Source organism: Zingiber officinale, chromosome 5A (genome assembly GCF_018446385.1).
Source record: "Zingiber officinale cultivar Zhangliang chromosome 5A, Zo_v1.1, whole genome shotgun sequence".
NCBI lineage: Eukaryota > Viridiplantae > Streptophyta > Magnoliopsida > Zingiberales > Zingiberaceae > Zingiber > Zingiber officinale.
The window spans coordinates 71,597,195-71,622,876 of record NC_055994.1 but is presented as its reverse complement, the minus strand read 5'-3'; the positions used below and the strand labels follow the sequence as shown (position 1 = coordinate 71,622,876).

The 25,682-nt window shown below is 34.4% G+C and overlaps 1 long non-coding RNA gene across 1 annotated transcript; it reads right to left on the bottom strand.

Moving 5' to 3' along the window:
- Nucleotides 1-2,283: 2,283 nt before the first annotated feature.
- Nucleotides 2,284-2,830, bottom strand: LOC121982891. The gene is made up of 3 exons (XR_006112317.1): nucleotides 2,707-2,830; nucleotides 2,495-2,614; nucleotides 2,284-2,405 (listed from the first exon to the last, which is right to left on the bottom strand). It is a non-coding gene; the product is annotated as an uncharacterized LOC121982891 (long non-coding RNA).
- Nucleotides 2,831-25,682: the final 22,852 nt, after the last annotated feature.

The following is a 25,682-nucleotide window of genomic DNA, read 5'->3' as shown; positions in this document are numbered from 1 at the left end:
GAAAGGTTCCTCTTAAGAAAAGCATACAAGACCAGAAACCTTTTATTGCTAGGCACGACACAATAGCCCTGCTGCAACCCTTCGACGGTCACCTGAGAAAGATGAATTCGTGTCAACCTTGCTATTGACGAAACAACCGAGTAAAAACAATGATAAAATAAATCTGGAGATTACATTCAACCTTCCATCATCAACACCTACATATACAGGCTTTTCCTTAAATGACAAGTTCGCAAAATCCTCAACCTGCAATTTTTTTTTATAAGTTAAAGAAAATGAAAACCAAAATGATTATGAATAGTAGTTAGAAAGAAATAGAAACCTGCTTAGTTTGGGTAGCTATAAATAGAGCAGCTTGCCTTGTCTGCGTATTAGGGAGTGAATGTGATAATTATAAAACATGATGCCGACTTTGCAACATTCCTGTAATAACTATAAACCGAAGGGAACTAAATAGCATACCTTTGGCAGCCGCTTAAGTATTTGCTCCATGTCTTCCTCAAAGTTAGCCTCCAATATTCGGTCGGCTTCATCGATTATAAGAAACTACATTTGGTGCACCAACACCCAAAATTAGTATCTCAATGTCAAACAAAGGAACATATGAAAATAATTATTGATCTCGTGGTTAGGATTAAACATGCTAGCAAATAATCATTAGCATGGATATGCGATAAGATGAAACATGCAACTAGTTGGAGAACATAAGTAGAGCTCATTAAAGCAAAAAAGAAAAGAAACAACAGATCATTTAGTAAAAGGAACTCAATGAGTACTGGGGCATTCAATGGAAAGATATACAATTTCAGCATGCAAGCACTTCAAACTACATCCAGTCACCTCCACTTTGCCATTCTAGTATCTTTCTCAATATGGCTAGCATGCTGTGCTGTGCTTAGTTACATTCAATTTCCAAAAACAAATTTCAATAGAACAATGATAAATGAGATTTTCAAAAAACTCTGCTGCCTAAAAATGCAATACTAGAGTTCTGTGTGCTAAAAGAAAGAACAATTCCTCAATCCAATAGTTAACGGTTAAGGTATTGTTTAAATCAGTTCGTCACTACTTTTTTTGCTATCATTCCATATAATTGCATAATTTATCAAAACATAAATGACCAGGAACCAAAACACTGAAAACAAGAATAAGTCAATAATTTAGATAAATGGGATCAAATGCTTTACAAAAATAAACCATTTACCATAATTTTACTTATTTGCTCAGCTTTTTTGATCTGCAAATTTGAAATAATCTGTTATACGACAACTGATTTGAAAGAAGCTAAATATAGTGATGCATGGTGTATAGTAGATTATTATGATTTTTCTTGGAATATATAAAATAATTTATTCACACTATCTTCAAAAAGATTCTACTTATATTAACATAATAAATTTTCAAAAGAATAAAATGAAAGATTCTTCCTTCATTCTTAAACCTCATAAATCTAAGCAGCATGGAGGAGGCATGATTATAATTAAACTTCCACATAATCAATAGATGTGAATTCACATTCTGTGATCCGAATACATTAACACTAATTTATTGAAAGGTTCATTAAACATGAGATTGAAAAGGAACATGAATTCTTCCAAAAAAAAACAATGCTCCAGCTCAAAGGAGGTGCAAAATGTGGGCTAGAGAGCACCTAGAACCTTGGCCTGCATATTCCTTGACCTCTTAGATATAACTACAATCTTGGTAAAAATTAAACAGAGTCAAAGCAAAAGGAATAATATTTATCCAACTCCAAGGCATCAAAAGAAAATCAGAATATCAATGGAAGAAGTAACAAATAACATTTCATCTTCACATACTTCAGAACAAATACAATGATAAATTGCCAAATAAAAATAAATGTCACATAATTGCACAAATAAAATTGAAAAAGAAAACCACCGTTTATATAGATAAGACATGTCAATTCCTCACCCAAGTAGAATCCTTTACCATACTTTACCTCAATATTAATAACCATTAAATTGATGGGATAATTGACCAAGATCCTGATACAGATAGTAAAGTGTAATAGCAAAGTGTATAAATACAACCTGATTTAGATTAGGAATACTGAGAGAATGACCAAAATATAGAGAAAATATCAGTGAAATTTGTAAGGTAATCAAGTATAGTATTTCAAGTTCTCTCTGCAATCTATCTAAAACTTACAAAAATTATATTAGGACCCTAATATTGTTAAGAATTATATTATGTGAAGAATTATTGTTACAGAGGATTGTTACTACCTAATTTCTACCGGCGTAACCAAATTATAGGAAACTAGTACAAGGGATTTAACGATATTTACAAGTGAATTGATTCACCGAGTCTGGTGTATATTGAGCTTTCTCCTACCCATCAACCCGAAAGAAATGCAGCAGCTTTAGAGGCTTCACGTTTTCCTATTCATGATTTTAAAAAAAATGTACATAATATTAAGATGAAGCATGTTGGTTTTCAATGGGCATATACCAGTAAATGAACTACTAACCTCACAATTGCCGACACGCTCAGATGGGAAATGAAGTCTAGTGGAGCATTTCTGAAGAATTTCAGGATGCTTCATCCATGCCTTGTTAGCTTCGATTGCTTTCAGTTTATATAGGAACATCTGGAGAGATTATAAAAAGAACAGCAAACCATCACAAGAAGGAAAGGTAACAAATAGAAATTATACAAGGAGCAGTTCAACTGATTGCGAACCTCAGACAAGGGAATTGTTGGTTTTCCAAGCTCTTCTCCTTGGATGCCACACCAGTACCCTAGCACTCTGTGCAAAAGATAGAAGAAATTTTATTTTGGAGGGTTGCTTTGCCTTTGCGTCCCCTTGAAGATCCCTAATTGTCCCTCAAAAAAAATGAAGCAGAAGCAAAACTAATCAAAGATTTGTACCTCTGACCTGAGAAGCGAAGTCAAAACCAAGAATAAAAGTAAATACTAAAAAATATTAATAGATCTACACCATCACCTTAATTTAACAAGCTTTAAATCCCTCAAAAGAAAGTCTAGCCATCAAAACAACCAGCGCGAAGAAATTCCAATAAGGAACTCAAAAATCCCAACAGATCTAGCCCAGAGCCGACCGATTTCCTCCAAGAAAACACTAAGAAACAAGCTAAGCATACAAGGATCAACGAGGGATCACCTCCGCGTTTGATGAGAGCTGCCATGAGTGCAGACGACGAAGGAGCAGCCCCGAGGAGCCAAATCCGAGCACCAGCAGCAAAAATAGCAACGGAATCAAGACGATTTCCGAGGAAAAGGCCGCTGACGAATCAACGGAGAAACCAGAAAGCATGAGGATAAGAAACCCTAAGAGATGGAGCAACCTGCGAGAGGGCAAAGATGGAAGGGAGAGGAGAAGAGAAGGGGAAAGAGGATATGGATGTGGTCGTTTGGGAAAGCGGGGCATTCTGCAGACCTCACAAGGGAGGGAGTCGTGTGTTGATCCTGATCGGGGGAGGAAGGGGCGTCGATCTAGGAAGGGGAAGGACGACGCGATCTAGGAAGAGGAAGGTTTAGGTTTGGAGGGAAGAGTGAAGTGTTGTAAATTTTGGCTAAGTATTGGTGAAAGAATTAAATTATTTTATTTATCATAGACACCGGGTTTTAAAAACCGCTGTTAAAATCGGTGTCTATTAACGAAAAAAATGCACTCATAGACATCGGCTAAAAAACCAATGTCTATGAGCGAAAATCTGCGCTCATAGACATCGGTTTTTGGAAAAACTGGTGTAAAATACTCAAAGACATCGGTTTTTACTTAAAACCATTGTTGTTCCACCGATGTCTATGAGGGGTTTTCTTGTAGTGCACCCATGGCATTTCCTCGATCTTCGGTCTTCCAAACCTATCTAGTTTCTCTGCCAAGTGTCGAATCTTCTCGACCCACTTGGTGTTTCTGCCTGGCTTCCACGATTGCTAAGTTTTTCCAACCTAGCCTCCAACTAGGACTTTCCCGGTTGAGTAAACAACTTGCACACTTAGTCAACTTGTTGGATTACAACAAGACTTAATTTGAACCTTTGACAACATCAAAACTAAGGTTTGATTCTGGTGCGATATGCACTAACAATCTCCTCCTTTTTGATGTTTGGCAACCAAGGTTTATAGTTAAGTCAATATATGCAAACATATAAGTAAACAAGCATTTATTTTTCACTTTACTCCCCCTGAGTTTAACAAGTTCCCCTGGATTCACTATCTCTCACCCTTTGACACACATCAAAAATAGGGGTAACTTGAACAACAAGTAACAAAATAGCTTGAAAAGCCTGAATATAAAACTCCCCCTGTATTATCAAAGTATTGCACCAACAATGATGAAATATCTTTCCTCAAAAATATTCTCATTGTATTCCTAAAGTATTCCCTTACCCTTTTGAAAGACTATAAGATGTATTTAGAGTTTTCAAAATGATCATGATTCAAATATATTTTGAAAAACATGTGTTCATAACCTCAAGAATTCTTTCGAAGGAATCATTTTCAAACAATTTTCAAAAAATATTTCCAAGCCAGAAATGTTTTTCAAGGAATTTTTAAAGAATTCACTTAGTAAATTTTTTCAAGAATATATTTCAAAAAGATATTTCAAGACTTGAAATATTTTTACAAAACTAATATATATATAGAAGAATTAATACTTGCAAAATTTTTAAAATTATTTTTAAAAATATTTTCCATGGAATAAAAGTTTCTTGCAAAGAGTTTTTATCAAACATCCTTTCCATAAATTTTCAAAGTATTTTTCACACTAGGATTTTTCAAAATGTTTTGAAAAGTATGATTTTAAGAAATTTTTAAAATATTGTTGAAAATATGTCTTTCAATAGAGTCTCTCCCCCTTAAAAAGACTTAGATGATGATCTAAGGGTCAAGATCAACTTAAACATCTAAAAGCTTAGGTGATGATCAATAATTTATATAATACACCTAATTAATCATTAATCAAAAATTTTAAAAATAGATTTATAAGTTTTCAAAAATATTGTTAATTGATTTTAGTATCTCACCTATTCTAAAATATCAAATATGGTAATTCTATAGTTGTGTGAGATTATTAATTTTGAGTTGTAATTTGAATTGAGTTAAAATTGAGTTTGAATTGAACTTGGATTAAGATTAAGTTAATAGTAACATTATTATTTTGTGAATTAACTAAATTAATATTTTTTATTAATTTATTAACTTATGTTTAGTTTAGAAATTTAAGGTTAATTGTTAGAGATAGTTAATTAATTAAAAATTAATTTAAGGTTAAGTTGATTTCTGATTATTAATTGGTTTAAGAATTAATTTTATTTGTTATGGTAAATTTATATAGATTGATTTCTAGATTAATTTAATTTTACTTAAGGTTAAAGTACTTTATTTGTTGATTAAAGTTGAAATTCATTAAGGATTAATCATGTATATTAAGTTAAATTAGTTAAAGATTATGTTAATTAATTAAGTTATCAACTTATGAAGTTAAGTCAAAAATTCAGTTTTATTATGAATTACTTGTATTTAGAGTTAAGGATTTAGAATTGCTTCAAATTAATTTTATTAATTTAGAAAATTTACTGATTAATGTTATTTAATTAAAGTTAAGATTTAAGAGTTAATTACGTGTATTAGGTTTAATTTATTTAAGGTATTAAAAATTCTTTATTAATTTTGAATTAAATTTTATCTATTTTTTTATATTATTTATTGATTATGAATTAACTTTTAATTGAGTTTTGAATTAAAGTTTATACTTTTGGTTAATTAATCAGTTTTAGATTTAATTAAGCAATGTGATTATTTTAGTTTTTTTTTTTAGACTGAATAATTGTTAATTTTAGATTAATTATTGATATTGAATTCATTAAGTTGATCAATATAGTTTATTAGTTGATTAAGTTTAATTAGATTAATTAATAATTAATTTAGTTTGAATTTAAAGTTGATTTAGTTTGTCTTTATTTAAGTTCTGAATAAGTTAATATTTATTTAATTTATGTTTTAAGTGATTTTAATTTTGAATTACATTTTATGTTTTATTTAAGTTCTAAATAAGTTAATGTTTATTTAATTTATATTTTAAGTGATTTTAATTTTGAATTACATTTTATATTTTAATTTATTGTAGTTTAATTAAATTTTAATTAATTTTGAATTAAAGTTTTAACTTGTTTAGTTACTTCAACTAAGTTTAATTTAAGTTAATTAGATTTAAATTATTAAGAATTTTAAAAAGGTTGTTCGAACTCATGTTAGATTCAAACTTAGCTTTGGGTTAATCAAGCAACCTTCCTAAGGATAAGTTTTCAGTTCAATGGTGAGACATATGACCTTCTTGTGTATCAATGGTAGACCATTTACTGAATACTTTTCAAAAAATTTCTGTCCAAAAAACTTAATACTAAGTTTTGATCTAACTAGCTCATGTTTAACTGGGATAGCTTCGGCTAAATCTACTAAGTCTAGTGCACCAGGTAGAATACACAAGATTCAGCCTAGACATGTCTTCGACAAAAATTCCTTGACGTACTATCATCTCAATCCATTCTGATGCTATGTTATTAGGGTTTGGTAAACCTTTTTAACTAACCATTCTAAGTTAAGAATAAAAAGAAAATGCATGACATGATATATAATAGGTAAGTATGCATGATCATAGCAAGATAATCAAATCAAACAAGTCATATTATTTATTTATTTTATTATTATTATTATTATTATTATTATTGTTGTTGTTGTTGTTGTTGTTGTTGTGGTTTTATGATTATTGTTATTATTATTTTTTATTGTTTTATTATTATTATTATTATTATTATTATTATTATTATTATTATTATTATTTTATTATTGTTGCTTTATTATTGTTGTTTTATTATTATTGTTGTTATTGTTATGTTATTATTATTTTTAAATTATTGATTAATTTCATAATTAAAGGATACATGATTATAATTAGGTTTGTAGAAGTTTTATTTTAGATTTGATTTTGATTTGTAATATAGATCTAGATTTTGTGAGTTGATAAAATTATTAATAATGTTTTCTAGTTTATCAATTTTATTTTTTAATAGATTATTTTATTTTTCTAGTTTTCTAAAATTTAAATTTGTATTTAATTTTAAATTTTTACCGTTTAGTTTCTTATTTTTATTTTATAAATTTTTTGTTAAATTTTGTTTATTGTTAATTAACTTTAGATAATTATTATTTTGATTTAAATTTAAATTATCTTGAATAAATAAATTCTGATTAACTAGATCTAGGTCTTGATTAATGTTTAGGTTGATTTGATCATTTTTAGTTACATTTGAATTATTTAAATTTTTATAAATTAAATTATTTTTGTTAGGTGATGTTAATATAGGATTTTCATTCTTTTTAAAAGTACAATAGGAAATATTTAAAGCATGCAAATTTTCATGTAGAATAAATTGATTTACCTTAATTGCTCTCCCTAAATCCTTGGGTCTTTTTTCCGGACATTGAAATTTGTAATGACCCATTCTTTTGTATTTGAAGCATTCGATCTGGTCATTCCTTTTTCGGACTCCAGGCATTATTTTTCCTTTGCCTCCAGTTGTACGGATCAGTTCATTGGACATATATTTTTATAGTGCCCTTTTTCACTGCAATTAAAATATGTTATGTGATCTTTAAATTTTGTATTTACAATATTACTATAACAACCTGACCCATTTGGCGACCCTCGGGTCGTCGACCGTCGGCCGTGCCGTTACACACTAGGACTTTCCACCCCTGGACAGTGGATTTTTGCCTCCCCCAGGATTCGAACTCTAGACCTCCAGGCTTAAGTACTAGAGTTTATAAATCCTAGTAACCAAGTGAGTGTCGTTCACTTGGCTATCAGGATTCATAAACTCTAGTACTTAAGCCTGGAAGTCTAGAGTTCGAATCCTTGGGGAGGCAAAAATCCACTGGCCAGGGGTGGAAAGTCCTAGTGAGTAATGGCACGGCCGACGGTCGACGACTCGAGGGTCACCAAATGGGCCGCCAAATGGGTCGGGTCGTTACAATAAAAAGGCGCTTTTTTATTGTAACAACCCGACCCATTTGGCGACCCTCGGGTCGTCGACTGTCGACCGTCGGTCGTCGACCGTCGGCCGTGCCGTTACTCACTAGGACTTTCCACCCCTGGCCAGTGGATTTTTGCCTCCCCAGGATTCGAACTCTAGACCTCCAGGCTTAAGTACTAGAGTTTATGAATCCTGGTAGCCAAGTGAGCGTCGCTCACTTGGCTACCAGGATTCATAATCTCTAGTACTTAAGCTTGGAGGTCTAGAGTTCGAATCCTGGGGAGGCAAAAATCCACTGGCCAGGGGTGGAAAGTCCTAGTGAGTTATGACATGGCCGACGGTCGATGGTCGATGACCCGAGGGTCGCCAAATGGGCCGTCAAATGGGTCGGGTCGTTACAATAAAAGGTGCCTTTTTATTGTAACGACTCGACCCGTTTGGCGGCCCATTTGGCGACCCTCAGGTCGTCGACCGTCGACCGTCGGCCGTGCCGTTACTCACTAGGACTTTCCACCCCTGGCCAGTGGATTTTTGTCTCCCTCAGGATTCGAACTCTAGACCTCCAGGCTTAAGTACTAGAGTTTATGAATCCTAATAGCCAAGTGAGTGAGTGGCGCTCACTTGGCTACCAGGATTCATAAACTCTTGTACTAAGCCTGGAGGTCTAGAGTTTAAATCATGGGGGAAGCAAAAATCCACTGGCCAGGGGTCGAAAGTCCTAGTGAGTAACGACACGGCCGACGGTTGACGACCCGAGGGTCGCCAAATGGGTCGGGTTGTTACAATAAAAAGGCGCAGGATTCATAAACTCTTGTACTTAAGCCTGTAGGTTTAGAGTTAGAATCCTCGGGGAGGCAAAAATCCACTGGCCAGGGGTGGAAAGTCCTAGTGAGTAACAGCACGGCCGACGGTCGATGACCCGAGGGTCGCCAAATGGGCTGCCAAATGGGCTGCCAAATTGGCCGCCAAATGGGTCGGGTCGTTACAATTACCTTTTGAATCCTTGGTAGGATTCTCCCCCTTGACCATTGCCATTTGGGATTTGGCCTCAAGCATTTGGTTGGACTCAGGTTTTCCTCCTCAACCATTAACGCAATAAAGTTGATTTGGTCTTTTTCTTCTAGGTTTGACTCTGAGGATAGCTCACTGGATTCGGAATCAGATTCAAACTCACTTTTGCCTTGATCTTCTGGCTTTGATGGAGTCTCATGAAGCTCGATCACTTGAGTCCACAACTCGAATGCATTCTTGTAATTTTCTAGCAGACACACAATTTTGTTAGGCAAAACACTAATTAAAATATTTGTTAATGCAATCCAATTGTCAAAGCTCTCACTCCCGATGAAGGACTCCATTCCCCGCCTCCAACACTTGAAGTAAACTTGATCGTACGATGGAGGGTCGTGGATGCTTCGCCCTTCTTGATATGTCATCGACATTCTAGCACAAGGGAATTAAAAGAAAAAAATTTCAAGACTTTTGTCTTGGGATTAGCAGTACGGGATAAAAGAAATAAGAAAAAAAATTCTATAAGGAAAAAGAAAAAGGTTTTAAACTTTTCTAAAAAAATGGTTAAGTAATTTCAGAGCTACCAGACTCTGTTACCAATTGAAGGATCGAGAAAGTGCGATAGAGGGGGAGGGGTGAATATCGCTTTTTAAAAAACTCTTTCTTTTGGAACGTTTAAAACACGAGTAGTGTAGTGGAAAGTAAAAACACATTTTGGTTATTTGGTTCGGAGCCTAGGTCGACTCCTACTCTAAGGTTTCTTATTTCTCGGTACATATATGAAGTTTATAGCTTGTTCTTTATATTCTAACTTTTAAAAATAATTTATTATGATATTTTCTACAAAGGCACTCTAAGCTTGAATCTATCTAGTGTACTTTCCATGAGCATTGGAAATTTGACAAATCTAGAAATTGTGTATGTTTTGATTATGGCTACAACAGATCAAATACATGCAAAATCCATTTTTTTCAATATTACTAATGCTCTATTTGGAATTTTTTTCTTGAGGATTAAAATTCAAGTGATTGATTTTAAATAGTTGAGCCTGATATACATTTGGAAATAAAGGAAGTTGCAAAAGTAAAGTTGAAACAAACATTAAGATTTCTTTTATGTCCAATTTACACAGCTGAGAATCCAGTCTACTCAAATTCTTTTTACCTTGAATCTGCTAGCTTTTTTATTTGTCTAGAAGTTGTGTAAGCATATTGAATTGATTTATATTTTGAATCTTGTTTATTCTCCTATTTCATATTTCATATCTATTATCTAATACTTTAATTTTCTTTGTTCATATATTCTTTTCTTTTCCCACAAAATATATTTGCATCGTTGTTAGAGTTAATTTTGGGTGACAGAACTTTGACTGAGTCTGAAGCTCAACATTGTGAATCTATAAACACCTACATAGAACATATACTATTTATCCCAGTCAGACCTTGGCATGTGGACTACATAAACAATCTTATATGTCATCAGCAATGTATTTACTTTCCCTATGTTTGCCTTTATGTTTAGTTGGTAGTTTTATTCCAGTTGACTCTATTTTGATGCATCAATTTCTTGACTTTTTTGGAATAAGATTTTGACTTCTTGGATGATAGAGGTTGAGATTGTGGAAATTTCACATGTCGTTTGCTTATTCTTGTTGTCTTTCATTAAATATTGAGATTATGGAAATTTCACATGCAATATCTTTTCAGATATTTTGAATGGTGAATGAAGGTATTCAGAAACTCCAGCTAAACAACTCCGGTATGGATGATTATAGGAGCAACAACTACATGCTATGTGACATTGCATCCGAACTTCAAGGGTGTGACTGGAAAGTACTTCGACGAAGAACTATTAAGAAGACTTTGGAATTTAAATGAGAAGATGGTTAAAGCCAATGAGTAAAGAATATTCAAGTCAAGAGGATAAGTATCATCTATCAAGATCCTTTAAGTTCATGCAATAAGATGTAGTCGATAGGAGTAGTTTTGAGTGTCTCGTAAATATAATTTCTTTGTATACAAGTAATTATGTTTGTTATAGAAGTGTAAAGATGATAATTTGTATATTTATCTTAGTTGTTTATTTAATAATATGTTGTTGATTAAAATAAATTTATTTTCATTTATCTTTAGTATTAAAAGACAATTTAAAACTTCTTATCTTTTGCTAAAAAAATAACACTTTTTTATGCATTGTGAAATTGTTGTCTTTAAAAAAGACAACGCTTTTTTATGTGTTGTCTTTAAAAAAGACAATGTTTTTTTATGTGTTGTCTTTAACAAAGACAACGCTTTTTATGCATTGTCTTTGTAAAAAATGACAACACTTTTAAAGCATTGCAAAAGCGTTGTCTTTACTACAAACAACAACACTTTTAAAGCGTTGTCTTTTTGCAGACTTTTAACAATAATACTTTTAACAAAGCTTTTTCAGCCACATAGACAATGCTTTTTAAAGCGTTGTCTATTAACTTTTTTCTTGTCGTGAAAACTCCTCTTATTCTTTAATCACTTGGCGGTTAGTTATAAGATAATCCCGTGATTTATCTCCTTTCTATAATCTAGGTATGAATTATGAGGAGCGTTTGAAGTGTGCACAGTTACTTTTTACTACAATAAACCACTTTGATTGAAGTGATATGTAAAAATAATAAATTATGAAAAAGGGTTTCAAGCCTAGTGCATGATGAATATCATTAATATGTGTGAAAAAGGTGCTCGTTCAATTCCATCGCTTTATTTTTAGTTGACATTGGGTATCTTGCTTACAACGAATAATATTGGGATGATCAGTTTGGCTCTATAGAAATTTTCTATAAACAACGAGAGTAAATCAAAAAGTGCTCACAGTGTAGAGTTAATTGTTCATTAAAAAATTAATCTATTAATTTATTAAAATTAATATCTATATATATATCCTACCCCTATATCATTACCCGTAGGCTCCAACTTTTAGTACATGTCAGAGGAGGAGATGAAATTGATTTGAATTAAGAGAAAGATACGGTGACGACTTTTAATCAGTCTCGTTGTGATGTATCCACAGGGCCGGCCCTGAGGCATGTCACCGGGGGGGTGACGGCCAAGGGCCCCCGATTTTTAGTGACCCCAAATTTGACATGCATATATAATTAGATTATGTTAATAAAACCCCTAAAAAAAATTATTGGATTATTTTAATAAGGTCCATATATATATATATATATATATATATATATATATTGTTGAATTGTATTAATGAAGATCCAAAAATATATATTTTCTATTAAAATTTAAGAAAAAATCTAAAAAATAAAAGAAAGAAAAAAAAAGAAGGTAAATTATCATTTTTCTCTTTCCAAGATTTTATTATTTGTACAACTATTTCTTCATTAATTTGTTTACAGAAATTATAAGACTTTGAAGAGTAAAGTATGAATCATAAACACTAATTTCCTCCTTTCTTCTCCTTTAAATCTCTTCTAATTAAATGAGAAAAGTTTATTCTCCAATTAAAATTTTAGTTTTATCAATATCATCATTCATCAATATATAAACTTACAACGTAAGATACCTACTTATCTATATTTTTTCTTATTGTCAATATTTAATATTGATTTTTGATATTGTATTGGAGCTAATATTTTATAATTTTTCTTACAGATTTGAAAAAGTTAAAATAAATCATCCCAATTTTAATCATCATTAAATAGATTATATCAATTGCTTCAAGCATAAACTAGGCTTTATTATTCTTTGACTATTATTTTGATTACTTGTGTTTGCTTTATTGTTAGCTTTGTTGCTATTTTTGTGTGTTATTTTTTTACACTTAAACTTTATAGTACAAACATGTTTTCAAAGAAATATCAATATTGAAGTTAGAAAAGAAACAAAAGACAAAGAGTGGAATATATTATTAAAACTCACAAAGGTGTTCTTTATAAGTTTTTTAAAGTTAGCTCTTCAATTGAAGATTTAATTGATGAATTACAAGAAGAAATTCTAGAAGAACTAAATGATCATACAACAAATGAGTAGCAATCGAGTAATCAAGAAGAACTAAATGATAATGCAATCAAGGAGCGGGAAGAATTGAGAGAAAATGATAATCATAATCATGCAACGAATAAGCAGAAGAATTAAGAGAAGATGATGATAATGATTTGAATATAAATGGCTTGACAATTTTATATATCAAAAATAAGGTGTTAGAAAAATTTGATTTTGAAACCTTATTGATGATTTTACTTCTAAAAATACTAGAAGATATAGATTTTTTCAATGATTATTTCATACTTATTTTTTTTTGTATTTATAGGTATTACACTTTTTTGAGAAACTTAGGAAATATATTTTGTATGGTGTTGTACTTTTTGAAGAATTTTGAAAAATATATTTTGTATGAAATTTATAATATTTTAAATGAAATATATCAATTTTTAAAATTTTCTATTAAATTATATACAAATTATACGTTAGTATAAATTTTTTTTCCTATAGAGATCTCTTTTCGTCCAAGGACCCTTAAAAGTCAGGGCCGGCCCTGTGTATCGATTCCATAAGGAACCAAGTGGGACAGGGATGCCGTGTGGGACAGGGAGAGGAGAGATGAGCATTTTTTGACTGCTGAACATGAAACATCAATAGTTAAGTCCACATTGATGTTTCCTGAAAATAAGATAAAGATATGTGAAGCTAGCTAATTCCGAGAAGAAGACTTTGCATATCTGATAAGGACGGACAGTGACAAAGACTTGGATCATGATTCTGAAGTAGGAACAGTAGGATCATGTGACAATTGGTACGCTCTGGGTAGGTCTTATGTGATATTATAGGTGTTTCGTTCGTCTCAATATCTATGTCAATTAGTTATTAGGTCAATATGAAAGAGATAAATCATGGATGATGACTAGCTATTAGTGTAGGTGGCCAAGACATATGGAATACATGCTCGGACGTGTCGAGTTTTGATTCCAAGACCTCACGTGATAATATCCTATGCCTCAACTACTCAACTAACTATCGTACTACTCCGAGAGGGCACTGGGTAGGTCTCATCGCCCAACACCAACTTGTGTTATGATGATGATGATTAACAAGACGAAAGGCCTGAAACAGAATTACTTGTTCCACTTGAATTCTGAAAGACAAGTGAAGAACATGTAAAGTAGGTAACCTTGTTCCCACAGAAAGTAGCTAATTTAGACATCCGCAAACAACTCCTTCAAGTCCACGAAAGAGTCCAAGAAAGTTAGTGCTGGGCTTTGTTTGTTCAGCGAGAGGTGAGGCCTCGGTTGAAAATTCAATCTCACGGTTAATTATTCTATAATTATGCAACCGGATAGGCGAGAATAATTCTAGGGAGGATCTTATCGTTTGAATTTTTAGCAATTTAATAAAGCAAAATCAAAAGCAATGAAAACGGTAAATAGAATCTGAATTGATAATTATATTAATATAAACTTGTGTATTCTTACTGAATGGAGCATTTGTGAGGTTGTAGATGGAACAAGCAACAAAATTTAAAGAAACTATTTTCATTAAAGTTTTAGCATGTTTTAAGATATCACTCGATAAAATGTAATTCAGCCTCTAAACATGTGGTAAAGGTGAAATCGTTCGCCCCCAATGTCTCCATCGCACCCGACCCTAGGCCATCACGAGGGAGGTAAATCACGTCATCCGAGATGGTAAGTGGTGACATGCTTACCACATGAGGTCGCCGGGTCGAACCGCAGGGCTATCAGAGCGTAAATCCCTGTGCAATTCAGCCTTTGAACATGAATCTATGCAACATAAACTACAAACTGTTCACATGAAAAATAACAAAACTTGTGCCATTTCAAGAAAACTGGAATTTCTGGCACAAACTTCAGAATCAGCGTGCCAAATGCAGATGATTTGGTTCAACATCGCGATCGTGAGGAAAGAAAATCTCTTATTCAAATTTGTTTTTGAGAAAAAGAAGAGATATTCACCAGGTGTGTGCAGTATCAGTTACAGGCATGTGCAGCATTTTTGTATAACCATTTCAATTTTCACCAATCAAAATGAAATTTCAAAAGTCTGTGAAGTTTCAGAAGAATGCTGTAAACTCACACTGAAGAATTTTCCAGTACAGAAAAGAAAAAAGAAATAGAAAAACTCTAGCAAACAATTACAGAGGCTTGTTAAATTATGTCGGATAAATAGATCATAATTTTAATTTAATCTGTTTTGATTTAGTAGTTGGTGATCAATCAAACATATGGTCATTTTGTGCTTGGCAATTACGACCGTTAAATTGTTGTTGGCGTTGGATTTTATTTCTTTGTTCGGTTGGCTTACATGTTAATTTATAACACAGGAATTTGTCATTAAGGATTAAATCCAATAAAATGATCTAATTATTGTTTTAATTATGAATTTGATTTAATAAATGTGAACTGTGTAGAAACATATTAACATGCTTTTTGTAATTATTGATGGCCAGACGACTTTAGGCATAGGTCTCATTATTTTTAATATATTAAATATATTTTAATATATATTTTTTAAAAAAATAGAAAAAATAGGCTCTACATGATAAAAGATTTATATGATCTCGCTGTTTAGTAAAAGCTTCAAATTTTAGATTTTGTTATGGTTACAATAAATAGAGTTATAAAAGGGCTCTCTTTTGTATGTGTTAAATTTATTTTTAATTATGTATGTTATTTTATAAAATTTTTCTAATTTATTTATTTTCAATATCTCTTAATTCTAGCCATCTCTAAGAAAAATAATATATTTAGAGAAAGAAATTCAATGAAATACTCAAGAATAGACATATAAAACAATGGGTCCCACAAAAAGTGAAATTATAAGTCATGAATTATGTGTCTATCCTTAAACATTTCCTTGAGATTTTTACTTGTGTGTATCATTGCTCCTTCTCTTATTATGTTTCTCCTTGGTTGGTGACGCTTTCTTCTCTGATCAATAAGAGCATGAATTAAAAAAAAACTTTATCCATACAATGCAAAATAAAATACTATTTTTTTCGAGTTCTCCCTCTTTCCCTTGTCTAACTCCACCTCTTTGCTCGTTAAGATTGAGGAAAGAGAAATCACATCTAATGATGTCACGTTGATCAGGTTGGTGCTACTATGCTCCTTATTTGATTAAGTTCAAATGTTGATATATTTGTTCGTATTGTATCTGATCGAAATAGAGTATTTTATTATTTTTTAACAATAACGACTTAGATATCTCAATTATTTCACTTCTTTGATAAACATTAAGTTTAGCTTTTATTTAAATGTATTTACAATTATAAATATTTCGATTTCTCCTTTATTTCTATTCTATCATTTATAATTATTTTGATTTAGTTGATGAAAAATATAATTTATTTTTTTTCTTTTGTTTTGTGTCTAAAAAAGACAGTTCGTGATAAAGGATAATAACTAATTTAGTCTTATTGTGATCTTCAATTTTTTTAAGGATTTCTTATTTTATCAATTTTGTTTTGTTTTTAAGAATTGTTGTCTAGAAACATTAAATTATTTAGTAATTTTATCAATTAAAAAGAAATTATTATTAAAACTTATATATAAAAATTTAAATAATTTTGCATTTCAAAAACATTAATTTTATATAAAATTTATTTTTTAAATTAATATTTTAATTCATTTTGAAAAAAAAAAATCCACAATCACTATTGTCGGTCCCAAATCTGAAAAATAAATAAATAAATAAAAACTTATTAAATAATATCAACACTTAAATTTTTTTCACCCAAAACCTCAAATAAGTTTGAGCCGACCCGATGACGAGCTTATAATAGAGGTGGGCGCATAGAATTATGACAATGAAACTTCTTTCTTTCCATCCAGAAGAGGATATGGTTGTCGTCACCCCGAACCCCATGGAAGATGAAGCCTCTGAATTCAAAGTTCATTTTACAGTTTCATCGCTTACAGTTTGGTCTTTTGTTTATCTTGCTACAAATTCAAAGATAAGATCCTGCGTAAAATTGCTTGAGTCTTTCAAGGCTTCATAAGGTCAGAACATATCGTTTTATAAGCAAGTTGTACGTATTAAATTTAGTCTTCTAATTGACCAATTTTGTGAGCAAAATATAATATTTATGTAGGACTTTATAGAACATAGTGATCAGCTCTTCTAGTCACACTAAAAATTATTTTTAATTGAAAATAAATTACACAATAAAAAATTATAAAAATAATTACACAGCATGAAGATTATTGACTTGTACTTTTTAAAATTGATAAATATATATCACTTGTTATATAAAAAAAATAATAATAAATTTTCCTTATGATGTTCATTAACTGATAATTGACTATTCAATAAACAATACTCTTGTTAGGCTTGAGTTTATTAAATAGATATTTAATCGACTGATAAAGTATTTGTTGAAAGATAAACTTATTTTCATAGTCAATTATGTCGATTGAAACTTGTTGAGCCCACTATGAAAGATTCGAGTCGATTAAATTTCGATTAGAGTGGGAAATTTATCTATTGTTAAAGAAAAGATAAATTTGATTATAACATATATTAGAGAGCTAACCAAACTAAAATAAGCAAAAAAATGAATAACTATTTCTAAATTCTATTCTAGAATTTGATTTCATGCATAACATTGTGAAAGGGAATATTACAAATGGAATTAAGTTTTAAACGGTTGGACATTGCATTAGTTGCAACATTAGGAAGATGAAGGGATGTCATTTTACCTTCATCTTCCTCCATTATGTGTCATTATAGAGTCGGTTACATATCAATGGATTCTCCTTTTTATATAGCGTCCAAGAGCAATCGCAAAGGTAAGGGATTGGAGGTGATCGTGGACAGAGGTGCAAGGAGAACATCTGTCGAGAGAGATTTGGCTTGTAAAATCTAGGTGACGTCAGTCGGATCGCGCTCGCTCGAGACAACTCAAGGAGAATTTTTACAAGTGTAAACTTCGTCATGCCGATCAGATAGAGGGAGCGTACTTATGCCCGTTCAACAAGCTTCAATAGGCCGATCGACTAGGATCAAACCCATCCCGATCGGAGGCCACGCAGTAACGAAATCCAATTGCAAGGGAATCTGCTCACACAATTGTCCAATCAATCAGATTACAGCCTCCTTCGACTAGACTTAAAGGGGATATTTGTGATGCAATGATGATGAGGGGCCCCACCCCGCTGCCAGGGTGGAAGTCAAAGGAGGTCAAAGTCAAGACGGTCAACGAGTGGACGGTGTTGGTCATTCGGGCAAGGCATACTCCGACCGGAGCTCAAGCACCAACTCATTGTCTTCAACACGGAATAATCAAACTGATGCTCAAGGGACGTGCAGAAGCCAAGCCGAGTGGCTCCTCCGCTCGGCCTAGCAGCAGACTCGACATCAGATGAGCACGCCGACAATGAATTGCTTGTCGAGCGGCTATCCCGCTCGGCCTAGCGATGGATCATGTGGACAGTGGGCTTCCGACTGAGCGGCTAATTAGCTCGGCCCAGCAACGGAAGGCACTGGGACAGCGGACTTTCAAACTGAGCGGCTATCCCCGCTCGGCGCAACAGTGGACTTTCAGCTAAGCGACTATCCCGCTCGACATGACAGCAAGCAGCGCAGGGATAGCAAATTTCCGGTCGAGTGGCCATTCTGCTCGGCCAGGCAACAGACGCAGCAGGATATCTTTCGACATCCTTTTGGGAGCTAGTGTCGCTAACAGGCGGCATGGTCAGACAGAAGATCGTACGACGAAAGCTTCCAGTATTACTTCAGAGATATGCTCGGCCCGTTAAGGTACTGTGTCAGGGACACTTTGCTGACACATCTTTTTAGAGAAAGCTTTGTGATACGTGCTCACCTTGGAAAGCATGAACGCACATTTCCGGGGCTCTATATAAAAGGGGTCCAAGAATCGGCAGAGGTATGCTTTACACGCAATTTCTATTGTTGCGCTATAGTTCTCGTTGCTTCTTCTTGTTTCGTCGGAGGCTGACTTGAGCGTCGAAGGGCCGTCACCGGGGATCCCTTCCCTGGCTCGGCACTAATGCTGCTTATGTTGTAAGCGGGAGTGAAGTCCACAGGAGGTCAGCAGGAGCGCCACGTCCCCAGCATCCGTCTCATCGACTTTCAGACAGGATTAGTAACATATGACTTTCCTCTTTCCCAGAATAAACTTCTTAGTCTACGATTTATTAAATTTGTTAGATTTAAAAAACTTTGAAAATGTTCTTACCATAAAAGCTGCTTTGTCGTCGTCTAACGATGTGTCAGACTCCGATTCATCTTTTCTAGCTTTCAGCGCTAGATTCTGACTTGGCTCATTTTCTTTCCTCATATCTATACATCTAGATTCGTGTAATTTCAAAGTTGAAAATAGTTCTTCTAAATTACTTATCTCTAAATTCTTTGATATATAGTAGACATCTACTATTGATGTCCACTGTTGAGTTCTAGGGGCATATTAGATTGAGACTCGATTCGTTACCAATTCTCCGAGGTTCGTCAGTCCAGCGATAAGCTCCTTGATCTTTCCATGCAATTAAGCTGTCGTTTCTCCTTCTTGCATCCAGAGGTTTGTCAGTTGATTTCTGAGCAAGTCCCGTGTTGCTAGCTTTAGCCTCTAATGTTCCTTTGTGTAGCTCTAGGAATTTCTCCCAGAGTTCCTTGGCAGAGTCGTAGCCGCTGATCTGGTTAACTTCTTGCGGTGGTAGAATATTTAGCAGATAGAACTCTGCTTTGTCATTTGTCACATAGTCAACTTGCTCCTTCTTGCTCCAAAAATGTTCCTCTTTTTTGGCTCCTTGTTGATGTCTAGATGCTACAAAATCATATTTAATTGTAAGTAATATATCAAAGTTTGTTTTAAAGAATACTTCCATTTTCCTTTTCCAAATCATGAAGTCCCCCTCGAACTTTGGTGGATGAATGCTCACTCTGGTCATTTTGTGCTTTAAACGACGGCTAGTCCTTCTGAAGTGTCCTTGCTCTAATACCAATTCTAGATCCCGGTAAGACCGACTAGAAAGAGTGAATATCCATAAAAGAAAGTTAGCACTTCTCTCACTTTCGGAACTTAGAAAGGAGCACATGTTAGTTTAACAATAAAACATAAACATTAATTAAAAAGTAGAGGCACAAAAGAATTTAGTTAGTTTACAACCGAGAAGGTTGTTAATCCAAGGCAGTGGAAGCTCAACTAGAAGATCTCCTTTGGTGAAGACAAAGTAGCCTCTAACAAACATTAATGCTCAAAGAAAAATAAAGAATAGAATTCGAAGACAATGTGTTGTATTGAATGAAAATTATCAGAATTCTATGTTGGGGCAATTTCTCTAGGTCAAGTTTGACCAGTTTGACTAAGCTTGAGTTGAGTCAAACTTGAGTCAGGATTTGAGTTTTGACGTTTGACAATATATGGAGATTGCTAGGGTAATCGTCCGGTTGACAATATATGGAGATTACTGGAGCAATCGTCCGATTGTGGAGATGGTCAAGGAATTGACCAGGTTGATGAGAAGACAAGTCAAGTGGGTCAGTGTTGACCGGAGACTTGACCGGGAAAGTCCTAACTAGAGGTTAGGCAAGAAAGAAGTCAAGTAGGTCAAGGTTGACAGGAGACTTAACTGGGAAAGTCCTAATTGGAGATTAGGCAAAGGTAAGTCCAACAGGAAGGTTGATAAGAGTGAAAATCCAAGTAGGTCAGTGTTGACTAGACTTGGTGGTGAAAGTCCTGATAAGTGAGATCAGGCAAATTGGAAAGTCCAAGTGTGAACTTGGCAAAGGAAAAAGTCCTGGTGAGGAGCCAGGCAATTAGAAAGTCCAAGTGTGAGCTTGGCACAGGTTGTAAGCCCAAGCATGTGGTCTTGGCAAGGTAAGTCCTAGTGTGACTTGGCGAGGAGAACCCGACAACTAGAATGAGGCCGATGGAAACTCCAGAAGGTAAGGCGTGAAGGATGGGGAGATATTCGAGGGACGCAAGGCTGATGGAGGAGGCTAGAAGGCTAGTTCGAGGTTAGTCGTGAGTAGCCAAATGCTAAGCATGCAAACCCAATAGGTCACGGTTGACCAAGAGTTGGGTTTGGGAAGCTGGACTTGAGTTTGAGTCAAGTCCAGGGTGTTCAATCGATCGGGCGATCGATTGAACAGACTCCAATCAATCAGCCGATCGATTGGAGTATGCTGCGATTGTTGGAATGGCCCAATCGATCGGCCGATCGATTGGGGTCAAGAAATCGTGAGCACAAAAGCTCTCCCAATCGATCGGGCGATCGATTGGGAGCTGCCAATCGATCGGTCGATCGATTGGGCAGCAGAAGCTCTCGCGCGGACGCGAGAGCACAAAAAGGCTCTGAATCGATCGTCCGATCGATTCAGGCAGTCCCAATTGATCGGTCGATCGATTGGGAAGTGACCGTTGCGCAGGTTGCAGGCGATGGACAACTGGGATTGTTGGGTGCTGACATGGCAATCGATTGGGGATGGATTGGATCGATTGGGAGCACTGTTTAAAGCCTTGGCAGAGCATTTTCTCCGTAGTTCTTAGCGAGCTTTCTCCTGCGATTTGTGTGCGACTTTCACAGCGACTTCTCCATAACTCTCTCCGCCAGTCTTGAAGGTTCTTGGAGGCACGTCTAAGTCAAGAGGCGAGTTGCAACAAGAAGAAGAAGCTAGGGTTACGGTTTATTGTACAAATCTTGTAAGATTTCCCTTGTATTTGCTTCTCTTTATACTCTTGTTGTATTGTGAGCTTATAAGGCTTCTCCGCCTTCGGTAGTTACCGCAAAGGAGTGGTTTCATAGTAGAGGGTGCGTGAGTGTGTGGATCCTTGGACTAGTCGCCTCTGCTTGAGGTGGATACCAAGTAAACCCCTAAAGTTAGCGTTGTTGGTGTTTGGTTCTTATATTTTCCGCTGCACATCATCAAGAAGAAGCAAATCAACTCAAGTGCGACGAAACGCTATTCACCCCCCCCCTCTAGCGGGCACAAAGGTCCCAACAATTGATATCAGAGCCAGGTCACTCTTCTACGGACTAACCGCCAAGAGTGCAAGAAGCTAGAGGAAGAAGATGGACTTGGGAGGTCCACTTGGATGAGACATCCGGATTCCTCCGCCATACGACAAGGAAAACTTCTCCTTTTGGAGAATCGGCTGGAGACATGGCTCCAAATGGATTGGAACCAATGGGTTGTCTTGAGTGACCCATTTGAAGCTCCTATGGATAAAAAAGGTAAACGCCTCCAACCTCGACATTGGATCGAAGAGCAACGAGAGCAATCGGAGGCGGAAAAGGAGGTAACGAGAATTTTGCATAATTTACTACCTTCTAATATTTTGTTGAGTGTAGGTGAAACTACAAATGCAAGTGATCTTTGGAAAAGGATCATTGCCTATCATGAAGACCTACACAAGTTCAAGGAGTGGAAGAGCCCAATGAGAAGGGCTCATTGGTCCAAGTAGAGAAGGATCAATCCAATGTTGACACGAGGTCAACATCCGAAGAAGAGGAGGAAGAAAAGATGCAATCCGATGTTGACGAGAGATCAACATTCGAGGAGGAAAAGGAAGAGGAGGAAGAGAAAGAGAAGGAAGAGGTGGAAGAGGAGAGATCCTCCACATTCTCAAGAGATGAAGAAGTGGAAGAGTCCACATCCTCAAGTGAAGAGGAAGAAATAGAAGATGATGTCATCTCTATATTGCAAGAAAAATCAAATGGAGGATCAAACATCAACCCTACAAGCAAAGGTATAAAGATTTCAATTATTAAAGATAAAAATCATATCATTTGCTTTGAGTGTAGGGAACATGGGCACTATAAAAGTAAGTGCCCCAAATTGACTAAGAAGAAGAGTCAAATGACACTAAAGGCTAAGGAGAAGCCTAAAGTGGTTGGTCCCATGTAACACAAGAGCATGGAGCATATTGTGTGTTTCTCGTGCAATCAAAGAGGGCATTATAGAAGTCAATGTCCTAAAGGGAAGAAGTCAACTAAAGTCAAAGGAGGAAGCACAAGTCTAGGGGAAGCTTCCAAGGTAAAAACTAAGGTATCATTTAATGAACCTATTCCTTTGACACATGATAAGGAGCATGCTAGAAATAATTCTTCTTATTTTAATGTTAATTATCATGAAAGTAGGAAGCATGATGGCACTAAGGGTAAATACATTCCTCTTCATGCTAGAACTACCACACCTAAGGTTAGGAAGGTAGATAACCATTTAGGCAATAACTCTAAGGACTTTAGATATATGCCTAAAAATAGAAATGCTCATAGGGGTCAAGAAAAATCCAAATCTATGGATTTAATGACGGAGAACCAAGTCTTGAGGTCAAGACTTGATAACTTAGAAAGGAACCTAGCAAGAATGGAAAATATGCTTAGGGGTCAAAATGAGTAAACTCTGGGAGAGCTAGACAAGAGTCATCCAATAGCTATAGAGGTTTGGGATACAAACCTAAAGTCAAGAAGGATGTGACTTTCTTTCATAGAGTTCCATATAGCTATGGGACCAACCCTAGGTTTAGAGGTCAAGTCAAAGATACTAGGGAAGGAATACCTAAAGGTCTTTTTGGCAAGACCAATGTGGTTAAGACTTCTAAGAAGTCTAACAAAGTCACAAGGAAGATCACAAGGGAGGTCATCCCTAAAGTTGATCTAGTAAAGGTGACTAAGGCTCCAAAAAGGCCTAATAAAGTCATAAATAAGGTTACAAGGGAAGTTATCCTTAGGAGTGACCTAGTAGAAGTGACCAAGGCTTCTAAGAAGCCTAGAAAGATCCTTAGGAAGGTAACTAGGGAAGTCATCCCTAGGGAATACCTAGAGCATCCAAGGAGCATCAATAGGTTTTGGGTTCCTAGGAGCATATTCTCTACACCCTAGGTGGGTTTAGAGAGTGTCAACTCCATTTGGAAGGGTAGTTAACTCAACCTTGTTAAAGTTGACACTTGAGAGCATTTTCAAGGTTATTGTTAACCTTTGAAAATGAAAAGGATTGTAGGGTTACTCTTTGAAAGAGTAATATATGTGCCAAAATTTGAAGAGTTGAACTTAATCTAACTTGACACACTTAAGAAAAGTATAAGAAAAATTAAGTTAGAATTTTGATACTTTCTTAAGGAATTAAGAGAAAACTCATGCTTTAATCAAATGTGATTAAAGCCTTGAAGAGCAAAAATGTGTCAAAGTTTGAGAAGTTAAATCTAATTTAAATTGACACACTAGAGAGAAGCAAAAGTAATGTCAAATTTGGAATTCGGCATTTTCTTATGGAATTAAGGGAAATGTAAACCTTAATCCAAATTGTCACTCTTGGAAAGAGTAACATGTTCCAAATCTTAAGGAATTATGTTTGAATTAAATTGGCACAATGTAGAAAAGGATAAGAAATGTCAAGTTGGGGTTTTGGCATTTTCTTAGAAGGCTAAAGGCAAATCTAAGCCTTAATTTGATTTTATTTACTCTTTGAAAGAGTAAAATGTGTCATACTTTGAGGAATTTGTTTAGTTTAAAATGACACAGATTTAGAAAGGGAAAAAGAAATGTCAAAATTGGGTTTGGCACATTCTTGATGGAATTGGGCAATTGAAGATTTAATTTTAAGGTTTAGTTAAGAATTGAGGATACTTAAATAGATTATCTAGGTATATTTTGTCTATGCTAAAATGTCATGATTCTTTGCCCATCATATGTCATGACATCATATTCATTTTTGCATTCATGATTATTATGAAAAATACAAAAATATCATGTCATGTCATACATACATCATGTAGCTATAGCATGTTTTTCTTTTGAAAATTGCTTATTTTGATGTATGTCATGTAACATCATGCATTATGTTAATTTCCTTGTAATTAAGGACAAAAGGCATTTATTAAGAATGGTAAATATACCAACAAGTGGGATTATACCAAATGACATCCTAGGTGAATGATCATAAGTCTCTTAATGCCTAGATAGATATGCATGATCCCTTAGTTTAGGGCAAAACCAAATATACATCTCACAATGAATCATAAGGTGACTTGTATGTGTTTTAGCACACATTAGATGCAAGTGAGATGTTAGGATGGTGAACAAAACTCAATATGTTGATCTAGTGCATCTTGTTGAGTTTTAGGTTCATCTAAACACATAGTTATGTGACTTCCAATCATTGGGAAAGTTAATGTACAAGTCATGTGCATTGAGTCCAAAGAACATGGTTGGATATTGGTTTTGAAAATGATTTTAAAATGCTTTTGGAAAGCTTTGGTGAACACTATCTTTTGATAGTGATCATCATTGAATAGTTAGACACAAACTTGAAGAAAATACAAAAGTTTTTATAAGTTTTCAAATTTGTGTCAATTTTTGAAAATAAAAAGTATTTTCATAGAAAACTATTTTTCCTTGATAAAGTATACCCTAAATAATGTCTATATGAATTTTCATGATTTTTAGAATTTTATAGAATTTTTGGGGAGTTTTTGAATTTCGCTGAAATTGAATTTCATAAAATCAGAAACCCAATCGATCAGCCGATCGATTGGGATAGGTTCGATTGATCAGCCGATCGATTGGGAAGTCATTTCCCGCAAATAAAAGGGTATTGAATCGATCAGTCGATCGATTGACCCAGGCTGGATCGATCAATGGATCGATTCAGAGGGTATTTCTATGAGCAGTAGCTTGCGGAA